The sequence below is a fragment of the Ciconia boyciana genome, chromosome 8 (genome assembly GCF_034638445.1).
Source record: "Ciconia boyciana chromosome 8, ASM3463844v1, whole genome shotgun sequence".
NCBI lineage: Eukaryota > Metazoa > Chordata > Aves > Ciconiiformes > Ciconiidae > Ciconia > Ciconia boyciana.
In genome coordinates, this window is record NC_132941.1 from 1,151,609 (window position 1) to 1,159,796 (window position 8,188).

The 8,188-nt window shown below is 56.0% G+C and overlaps 1 long non-coding RNA gene across 5 annotated transcripts; it reads left to right on the forward strand.

Moving 5' to 3' along the window:
* Positions 1-34: 34 nt before the first annotated feature.
* LOC140656078 (uncharacterized) lies at positions 35-7,727 on the forward strand. Of its 5 annotated transcripts, none has more exons than XR_012043965.1 (4): positions 35-114; positions 2,494-2,602; positions 3,668-3,840; positions 4,787-7,727. It is a non-coding gene; the product is annotated as an uncharacterized lncRNA (long non-coding RNA). The 5 variants fall into 5 exon arrangements; XR_012043963.1 differs by lacking the exon at positions 2,494-2,602 and having other exon boundaries at positions 4,787-4,974; positions 6,731-7,727; XR_012043966.1 differs by lacking the exon at positions 35-114 and adding an exon at positions 143-1,552.
* The last annotated feature ends 461 nt before the right edge of the window (positions 7,728-8,188 follow it).

Genomic DNA, 8,188 nt, shown 5'->3' on the forward strand with positions numbered 1-8,188 from the left:
TAACTTGGAGATTCTGTGTTTCTTTTTTAATTTGAAGGACTAGTAGTTAAAGCCCATGCATCCAGTTCCAGTGGGTGAAGTGGATTCTCTTTCTCTGGGATCATTCCATAATCCGTAAGTAGTGACAATGCAGCTTCACGACATTTGTTGCAGAATTCTTAAAAGGTTTGTTCTTAAGAGCCTGAGCCCTGAGAGCACACTTCGGCTTCTGTCAGTCACTTTCCTATTCTAATTCAGTTCTTTATGCATAGTACCACCGTAAATGGTAAGGTGGAGGGCAAGCGAGATGTGAATTGCACTGCTCACGTTGCTGTTTTCAGTGTCTCTCTGGAAGCTGTTCTAACTCCCCGTGCTCCTGATTCTTGCCTCAGTACCATTGCAAAAAGAGCTGTGGCAAAAGCTGAAGTGGGTGGTAAAGAAATGGTTGTGCGAGGTGTGAACTGTTGCTGACGGGAAAGAGGGTCTGACGCTGCAAGGTGCCTCGTGTGTATTATTTTCATGGGCAGATCTGTGTTGTGCTTGGCTTTGACCTCTCTGATTCAGCCATGTGAAGCTTATCTCTCTTCTTGATGTTGCAAGTTCCCTGCAAGCTTACGTGCTTTTTCTGGGAAGGTCACTAATGGAATTAACTCCGAGCTGCGTAATACATGACTTACACTACTCTGTAACCTGTGTCCTGTCTAGCTTTTGTTTCTTTTCCTTGCTTCCCCGTGTACTTCCCAAGGCAGCGTGTCTGTGCTCAGGCATCATGAAGTTATGAACTCTCTATTCCAGCCCTCTCAGCCAAATTCTGTCTGGGAGCCATCTCCTGTTTAGGTCTTCTGTCTGTCTCCTTCTGCCCTTAGGCCTGTTAAGAAACTCTTCTGTAACGGCTCATTTAGATCAATTTTGTAGTAACTCCTTTCTGTTTGTAAACTGTGTGCCTACACACTTCATTACTTGGAAGCTAATTCCCCGAGCAGGAAGAAGGGAGGTCAGCTAGACCGAATTCAGTCCATCAGGTTTGCTTTGCGTGGCAAGTGCTTTCTTCCCTTGATTCTGTGTCTGTGGGACAGGATCTAGAGTGCCCCTGTAAGTGGCTTCACCTCCTGTGGACAGCAGAGCATTAAACTCCATCTCGCGCGCGTTCTGCACCCCTCTTGCCAGGAGAGCAGTGCTGTTTGGGGTGAACGTGGGAATGATGAGTGTGGTTTTCGGTCACATCTATTAAAAGCGTTGCATGACTTGGCTGTGGTCTAAGTAGCTGCTATTTCCAGGCAAAATACCAGGTTTTAATCCCAGATGTCACTGCAGGAAACCACAGGCTGTGGGGATCTGAGAACTGCTCTGCCAAAGGGCCGGTCCCGTGTTGGCGGGTGTGAGCGTGCCCTTCTCCCACGCTGCTGCTGCACGCCTGGCCTGGGGCAGGCTCCGCAGAGACAGCCCACGCGCTTCCCCGAGCACGGGGTGCACCCTTCCCAGAGCAGCTACTTGCGTGTAAAGATGGGAGCGGGCTAGCCTGGGCCCAGGGAAAGTGTAAGCAGGCTCAAATTCTTGGTGGTTGTCTCCTGAGGTAGGTGCCTAGACCAGAATCCAGCTGGCTGATGTCCCACCCTCTTCCATCTGCCCTTCTGTACCGCAGCACAAGCGCTTACTGAACTGATTCTGGTTTGTATAGGGTGGTGCTGGTTGAGGGATGGTCTGCTGGAGCGCAAACGATAATGAACTATTTGAAGGAGCAGCAGGGATCTCTTCTTAAATGGAAGAGAACAATATGGAGCGATTTATGAGAGTGGAAGTTGCCATGGAAACTCCGAGGCAGTGCTAGGGAGCAGCTGCGGCGCTTCGCGGGCGCGTCCCTACGCAGGAATCCGTCCCGAGCAGCGCAGGGGCAGGCACGCAGGCAGAGAGGAGCGAGGGGGGCGGTGGGTTCCCTCGCCCAGCTCCGGGCTGCTGGGAGGAGAAGCCCTGGAGCTGTGTGCGATGTGTAAGTGGGTGTGGGAAGATGCGTGCTCCGCTTGCTGCCTGGTATTGTTACAATCCCTGCGTGCTCTTCTCTCTGTTCAATGAACAGCTTCATGAAGTTAATTAGCTACTGCTCTTTATTTATCGTGGCCATTACCCAGACGAAGAGCCAAGATTGTGTTCCAGTCTGAACAATGGGTTTATCCTTTGCCAAACTGCCCTAAGAGTGAAAACAACCTTTTGCTGTCAGCGTGCTCATGTTTGTAGAACAGCATTTGTACCCGAGACCTGAATGGATCTTCTGGGGATCCCTTGGTGCTTACTTGGGTAGCTCCCTGGTAGCCTGCTGGAAAGCCAAGAGCAGGAGAGCCAGCAGGAGGGTGGGAGAGGGAGCTGGAGGTGGTGCCAGCCTGCAGCCCCCCTTGGGCAAGGCCTGTACCCCAGTGAGGGTCACAAAAGTTTCCCTCTCACGTGGAGGGAGCCTGCTGCGCTTTCTGTGCTGAACTCATGAGGAATTATCCATTCTTTCCTGGCTGTGTTCGCGTGCAGTGTGCCGAGTCGCTGTGTGGGGAAGCAAGGTGAGCAGGCAGGCAGAGGCTCAGGCAGCATCGAGGTTTCGTGAGCGCTGGAGCCCTGTCCCCGGCCCAGGGTGTTCCAGGTAAGGGATGTTTTGGCTGCAGGAGTGGAAGGTTCCCGGGCCTTTGCTCCTGCAGTGCTTGGCCTCCCCAGGGAGAGGATGTGCCTGGTGCGGTGTTGCCCCTCTGAGCTGGGAAGCCTCTGCTGCTTACAGCTCCTCCTGGGAAGGATGGACTCTTCCTGGCCTGAGGCATTAATCATCTGCTTCCCAACAGCAATTTCACACTAAGCTTGGAGTTAAACCCCTGCTGAAATACGGGCTGTGTCTGTAAAGATGAAGGGTTAAACACATGCCCTGTACCTGCTCAAATCAAAGCATCCTCTGCCCCAAATGCTGTGGGGCACCTGTGGCCTGTCCCAAGGCACAGTGACCTTGCAGCTCTGAGGCCAGGCCACCGGTGAGGACCCATCTCCCTCGTTAGCTGAGTCTCTTGTGAGCTAGATATGGGAAAGAGCGAGTTGGAGCCATGCTGGGGTCCGTATGTCTGTCTGGCTCGTGTGTCCTTGGGGAGGTGGATGGTGAACTGAGAGCCCTTGGCTCACGCAGACCCTGGGGAGGCTGCGTGCGCCCACCGGGCCAGAGCTTCGCGTGCCCTGGTGCCTCGGACAGGGTTCTCCCTGCTGGAGGAGCTGAGGCAGTGTTCGTAGAGAAGGAAGTGAAGTGTTTGCAAGTGTGGGGTGCTGGAGCCTGAACCGGGTGGCCTGGAAGGGAGGCTTCTGGAAGTGGGGCACCACAAGCCCTGTGCTGAGCCACTGCCTCCCTCTGGGCACGCAGCGTGGGGTGACCAAGCCTGGAGGAGCTTAATGGGCCAAGCTCCCTCCTGCAGAAAATGCTTTTACACATTGAAAATTCCTTTATTTAGGAGGTTGTCGATGAGCAGTGATTATTAACTGTGCTTCTCAGGCTGACCCTGGCTCTGTGGCTGTAAGGCGGCGCTGCGCAGCGGCCGGCATTTCAGCTGTGTATCCTGCCCCACACATTGTTTCACCTTTTTCCTTCCTTTGCTCCAATCTGAGGGAGACTTCCTGCGCCGTGGGGTGCGGAGGGCTGGGTGCATCCTCGCCTTGTTTTCCTGCTGTCATTTAGAGTCCGCTCAGCACAGCAGTCTTTGTGTCAAATGAGATCTCATGGCGAGCCCTCCTCCGCGAGCTCGGCTGCCTCGGACATCGCTCCGACTCCACGGGACGGACGGGAGAGGAGAGGAGGCAGCAGAGTGCTTCCTGCAACTTTGCCCAAGCTCAGCCATGGCATCCTTACAGGTGAGTGCTTCCCCCTACAAACACTTCCCCAGTGTCCTCTCTGGCCGTGGCCTGCGTGCACGGTGTCCGTGGTGCTTTGGGATGTGCCGGGGCAGCGCATGCCCTCCTCGGAACTGTGCCGTGGCGGGTTGGGCACACAGAGCCGCATGCCGATTGGCACCATTTCTCTGCTCTCGGTGCAGGTGCGTCGCACGGTGGCATGGCACATGGCTGTGCTTGTGTGGCAGAGCTGCCTCTCTGCTCTGGCGGCCCCTGAACGCCGGGCTGTGCCAGCACGCAGGGGCTCAGCCCTGGCGCGGGTGAGGGAGGGAGCCAAGGGGCTGGAGCTGCCTGCGTTGCCTCCGTGCGAGAGATAAGGAGCTTACCCTGGGGAGTAAAGAGCTAATGGGTCCCCCTGCGGGGCTCGAGCCAAAGTCCATTAAGTCTACGTGTGGCTCCCTATTAACCGCAATAGGCTTTTGCGTGCAGGTGCTCGCTCGCTGGGCTTTACATGCACTCTAATGCCACGCGGGGATTATGCCAAAGCCTTGCCCTACTCACTCCTGTTAATTAGTAACCCAAAGTGGAATTAGCGAGTTGAACAGTGGGGAGATGCAGAGAGTGGAGAGCACCTGCAGAGCACGCTCCCTGAGTGTCCCCGGCCCATCGCCCCAAAGGACCCGCCGGTGCTACGCTGCTCTGAAGCCTCCCGGCCCCGCCGTGGGGTCTGCTGCCTGTGCTGCCTTCCTGGGTGTCAGGAAACTGTAATCGGCTTCTCTCCAAGTAAATCAGACTCCTGCAGCTGCTCTGGGGCTGGGAAGGAGCAGGGGGGTGCCTGGGTCTGCCAGAAACTGTGTCTCCCCTCGAGGATCCTCCAGTGGCTGCTGCTGGGTGGCACCGTTAGGTTTTGATTTCCATGGCATTCCCTTTCTCTTTTTGTTTTCCCCCCCTTCACATCTTACACCAGCTCTGGGAACCTGGAGACACAGCGTATCTGGGGAACAGATACTCCAAGGAACGTCGTGTCCTTCTGGAAAGCCTCTTCTTCCTCCCTGCTCAGTAAATCCGGAGCCCACTGTGCCAAAAGCTGCGGCCACAGACTGCTGCTCGTCTCCAAGCCAGTTTGCGAAGCATCACCCAAACCTCCCCGTTGCTGTTAAGTATCTGTGCAAAGGAGGGAGACTGATCTGTAGCACAGGAGGGAGAGAAGAAAAGACAGGAGTTACTGCCCAGGGGGTCGAAGTCTGCAGGGGCTCACCCACAGATGGGGAAGGGAGTGGGCCCTGGGGGCACCCCTAAAAGCCCCAGAGGAAACCCCAGTCCATTAGCCAAGGCTGCCATCTTTAAAGAAAGATTTACAGTGAGCGAAGGAGGAAGCTAAAGCACAGCAGATAAACGGCCTGGGTGGTTTTCTCTACCACTTCCTCCAGCTAAGGCTGAAGGAAAGCCCCCAGCAGGGTCCGGAGCTGAGGGGTGAGGAAGGGCGAGGGGCTCTCCCTCTTCCCGCCCGTGAGCAGCGGCTGCCTGCGGGATGTCCCCTGCCTCCGGGGCTGCACGGGGATGGGCTTTTCAAGGGCATCCTTCCCACTGAGAAATCACAGCCCACGCTGGCGCTTTCTGGGAGATGTGGGACACGGCATCCTGCTGCACTCCCAGCCAGAGCTGCTTGCTGCTGCCCAGCCCCAGGTAAAGCTTGGGCTGGCTCCTCCGTGGCTGTGCCTGGCCCACCGCTTGCTTCTGTGCAAAAATCACAGCATTCCTTCTCAGTTTTCACGCTGTGAGACATCACGCTGTGATGCATGGACGTGCCTGCAAGGTTTAATGCTCTTAAAAATGCACCCCTGCCTGTGTCAGCCTTTGGCTGTGCCTCCTCGCCTGTGTGCGAGAGGAGGGATGCCTGACGCACAGAACCTCTGCGGTGAGTGCTGCCTGCCCATGCCTTGTTTCCCAAATGGCTTCGCATCACCCTTGAGTCCCACCAGCTGCTCGGTGGGTTGGGGAGCCCTTGGCTGGGCAGCACCCACTGGCAACACGAGTGAGTGGAGGGTGGGAGTCCTTTCCAGGAGGGCGAGGAACGCCCGGCACAGCGAGGCTCACATCCAGCTCTTGGCTCAGACGCTGCTCGTCACCTTTAATTTGCACTGAAGGGTTGCTAAATCCAGAAACGAAGGCTGCTTGCTAATTAGTTTATTCTTTAAAGCAGCCTTTCAGGAGCAACTCAATCATCCTGAAAAGCTTCCTTCTCCCAGGGCTGCAGAGGGATGTCACTACTTTGTTAGGTCAGCTAATGGAGCTGGAAAAAACAAACCCGTGTGCACACTCCCTCCTTCACATCTCCCCAAGGCTGCGGAGATCAAAGCCCGGGTGACAGCGTGTGGTGTCACTGGCTGAAAGCGGCAGCTGAGACCAGCCCTTCTCCCCCCGGTGCTTTCATTTAGAAATAAGCAGCAAAGGCCCCTGCGGGGTGGTGTCCCTGACCGGCCAGGGACCCGTGTGCTGCAGCCCCCCTTCCTCCCGGGATGTGACATGTCGCTCCTGCTGTGAGCGTTTTTAAGAGCGGACTTGCTGAGAAATCACATGCATTCCCAGGGCTACTTGGGATTCTGTGGACAAGTGTGAGAAATTTTGTGAAAGGCTGTGGGCAAATTGTGCATTTGAACAAATTCTGCAAATGAAATACAGGGCCCTGCAATTTTTAGTTCTTCTAGTTCTTCTCACCTTCTCTTTTATTCTTTGCCCTACTCCCTCCGTCACCTCGTGTCCTCAGGGGCATGTGGGGTGGCTGCAGGAAAGCATGTCCTCAGGGAGCACCAGCACTTTAGGAAGTTTTGGGGTTTTGTTTTGTTTTTTAAATTTGGAGAATGTTGCACAAAAAAATTTTACCCAAAAATTCTTCCTTTTCAAAATGCAGCATGTGGCTACCTGCCATGTCAGAACGGGGTTTCAAACTGCTCCAGAATTCTGCTAGCTCCCAGTGATTCCCGCAATCGCTACCAAACAGTCTCGTTAGAAACTCCTCATCCTCCCAGCGAAGGCCTGGGATGGCAGAATAACTGCGAGTCTTGGCCTTTCTAACGTCACCAAGCGCATTTTCCCAGTGTGAGATGACGATGCTGCGGTTGCACAGAGGGACAGACAGGGCTCCGAGAGCAGCGTGAGGCCAGGAGGCACTTGGCCCCTCGTAAATCCCCCGGTGGGAATCCCAGCAGTGCTGGACCAGCAGAGAAGCAGAAATGTTTTCCCTCTATGCAGCCTCCAGTTGTCCTCTGGGAAGCAGAAGCTCGTCCTTGTTTTAACTCCAGTGCCCAGGAGCTCTCAGGTGCACCCCAGAGCCCTGCACCACCTCCCCAGAGGTGTTCAGCTGCTGAGGACCGCTTGCGACAGTGCCCTGGCGCCCAGACATGCCTGCGCATACCTTCTCATTAAAGCCTGTTTGCCTTGTGACACTGCCTAAAGCTTTTGTGTGGGCAGGGAGATGGTTTGTGCCAGGCATGCTGCGGTTTGGGCTTTGGGCCGTATCCTGGCAGCTGCCCTCCGTGCTCTGACATGGACCATTTTCCACCTGGATTTTAGGTGCTGGATTCAGCTGCCAGCCCTGGGAAGGAGGGAGTTGGTGTGCACAGCAGGGGCAGGGGAGCCGAGCTGCTTTCCAGGGTGTGCCGGGGCACGCTGGAGCTGGGGAGCAGGGTGGGGTCCACCTAAACCCACAGGGGCTCAGGGCCCTTTCCCTGTAGGAAGCCAGAGCGTGGGAAGGGGCTGCTTTCCCTCTGCCCCGGAGGTTTTAGAATTGCAGTTGGTGAATGTGGACCTGGCTGAGGAGGTCCCCAGTCCCTTGATAGCAAAATGAGATGATGCTTAAAAGACACATAAACCCCCAAGCTGCTGTCGTGTCCCCAAAACAGCATCGGTTTCTCACTTTGGTCCCTGTGCTGTTTCGGTGTAGACCTGGTTTGTTGGCCCCGCGGTGCTCCCCCTCGCCACGGCGGGCTCAGCCAGGGACGGTGGCGCGATGTGCTCAGCCTGCCTGCTCCGTGCCTTCTGCGGTGTCTCCAGAGGGAGAAGCTGCTCAGCTGGTGCCTGGATGTGTCCCTGTGGGGCTGCGTCTGTGCCTTGGGAGGGCTGGGAAAGGTGCTGGCTGGGGGGCTATGGGGTAATGGAGCGTCCCTGCCCAGAGGGCGTGTGGGGCAGCCCTCCTTCCAGCCCGTCTAGGGTTCACCAGCAGCGACGCCTTGGGCAACCACAGCTTTGGGTCCCTGCCCTCTCTGTCTTGTTCTGCTCCTGCCTGGAAATGTGTAAAACCTGGGGCTGATGTTACCCTGAGAGCCCACAGCTGCCTGTGCCCCCACATCAGAGCCCTCAGCAGCTCAGG